The sequence below is a fragment of the Palaemon carinicauda genome, chromosome 19 (assembly GCF_036898095.1).
Source record: "Palaemon carinicauda isolate YSFRI2023 chromosome 19, ASM3689809v2, whole genome shotgun sequence".
Taxonomy (NCBI): Eukaryota; Metazoa; Arthropoda; class Malacostraca; order Decapoda; family Palaemonidae; genus Palaemon; species Palaemon carinicauda.
Genome location: NC_090743.1, coordinates 53359841 through 53362340, shown reverse-complemented (window position 1 = coordinate 53362340; position 2500 = coordinate 53359841). Strand labels below are relative to the sequence as shown.

General features: G+C 33.4%; 1 long non-coding RNA gene across 1 annotated transcript in view; it reads left to right on the top strand.

The window, feature by feature from the left end:
- The window catches only part of LOC137658245 (uncharacterized), a 451790-nt gene that overhangs the window by 104889 nt on the left and 344401 nt on the right, over nt 1-2500 (top strand). The window lies entirely within an intron of this gene.

The window sequence follows — 2500 nt, the reverse complement described above, 5'->3', positions numbered from 1 at the left end:
AGTACCATTTAATTATGGTCTTTTAATTCGTTCCTATGTCCGATTATGTTAATTCAACAATAAGCTTGTGAAGTGGAAGGAAATATCAAAGCTGATTATAGAATACTTTGTCAGTATATTCGTTTGAGAAACGTTTTCAAAGCATTTCACTTTTGTATTTGAAATATCGGTTTTATTGGAGTTAGAGAGTTTCAAATGTCATTTTCCCTGGGAGAATGGAGTTGGACTCAGTACCCTTGAAAGCCTTTTATTCTTCTTTGAATAGTTCTGAGTCTTTAGAAATACTTTATTTGAGTCCGCATAGAATATCTTGCTCCAGAAGAGTAATTTTTTTCTTATTATATTTGTTTTTTATTCATTGTGTTCAATGAGTTATTTTTAAGAAAAGATTAATTGTTGATGCTCCTAAAGAATACTGTTTTTCATATTGTATTATTTTTATTCATAATGTTCATTGTTTTTTTTTAAACAAATTTTTTATTCTTGAAATATTTTAATGTTGAATTTTATTCCCTTTTTATATGTTTGCTTCTAAAAGTATCATCATCATCATCATCATAGTCCAGTGAAGAAAAACAAGGAAATAAATAGACTACAAGAGAAGTAATAAACTATGAAAATAATATATTTCAAGAATAGTAACAAATGAGCACAAGTCATTTATCGCTACCAATTAAAACAAATCTTGTCTAAAAGATGCAAATGGTGACAGTGATGAAGACAATGAACAAATCATTAACAATGCTTTATCAGGAATAATAACAACTATGCCCATAAAACATCAAATGTCAAGCAATGCCATTAAGGTTTTTAGAGTAAAAGAGGATGCATACGGAGGTACACTTGTACAACTTCTCTCAGATGTGTAGCTATTTGAATAAACACAATATTAATAGCAATCCATCCTGTCTGATATTTAATAAATTAAAAGTAACGGATGAAATTTTATTGGAATTGGGTTTACATTTATCTGGTCGAGGCCTTATATTTTTTTCTATTTCCTACATATTATTTATGATTAAATTTAACGTATTTATATCTGGGATTTAAATGATGTACACATCTTATAATCATCGGTTTCTTTAGACAAGAAGTGCACTTCTAAAATTTTGAACTTTGAAAGATTTTATAAGTAACAAGGGTCTTAAAAGGGGAATTTTCTAAAGAGATTTTAAAAGCATAAAGGGAAAAGGGTTTCCAAAGGTGAGCAAGTGGGAAAAGAGAAAGTAGATAAATGATTAATCTCCTCCTTTAATGCTCTCTTCGCACACCTTGAAAGAAATACACACCTTAGAATGTAAAAAAAAAAAGTTGCAGATAAAAAGGTCCTCAAAAAGTGTATCAAATGATAAAAGGAAGGAAAGTCATTACTCAATCACTCCTAATTCTCTCTCTCTCTCTCTCTCTCTCTCTCTCTCTCTCTCTCTCTCTCTCTCTCAACAAAGTGTGAAATACACACATAGAAACACCTTGGGAGGAATCCAGAATATTGAATGATTGGGCCGGAGAAAGGACGCACCTCCTCCATCCTCCCACCCACCCCCCATCCTCACCATCTCCCTCTCCCCTCCTACCCCCACCCTTCTCCCTCCTTCAGCCAATGAAAGCCGATACTGTCGCAAAGTTGTCCTGCCGTCCTGGAAGTCTTCCTGAATAGAATCGGGACTCTGCTGAGCTTTATATACCTTTTTTATTCAAGACGAATAGAAAGGGAGGTGGAAAATAAGAAGAAGAAGAAGAAGAAGAAGAAGAAGTCTCTCAACAACAAAAAGCGAGGCGTCAGCCTACTATAGTGACTCGCTTCACTCCCATCATCTAAGTTCTCTAAGTCCTTTTCATCTGTTCGGCCTTATTATATCGTTTCCCATTAGCTGTCTTCTCAATTGCAAGGTAAAGAGATTGGTATGATACTGTTTTCAGTATTACGGGATGTTGGTATGTATGTGTATGTATGTATACTGTATATATAATGCATATTATCATACTTCCCTTTTCCGCTTGAAGTGGGTGACTTCAGAACTGGCACGAGCAGAATGAAGTTGCTAGATCAATGCCTTTTGTTTTGACATCTGAGCACGAACGCATGTGTGTAATATATATATATATATATATATATATATATATATATATATATATATATATATATATATATATATATATATATATATATATATATATATATATTTAAGCAGTATATGGTTGTATATATATGGATGTATGAATCTATATATGATTACATATCCATATGCACCATATATCTTCCTTTTCTTAGGACAGGGCTATTCCCCCCCCAAAAAAAAAAAAATCACAATCCTGATTTTCAGCAGGTGGTTTTGAGATTAAATTTCAGCTCACTTCCTTTTATCCTAGGTGCAGTGAACCATGTCTGACCACTACCAGGTACATTATTCGATGCTCAGGCCAACAGGGCTCTTGTCAATTTTTACGGATTGCTCGCAAATCCTATTTGCGTCTATCGGGAGTTGATTGCTGGTCTTTT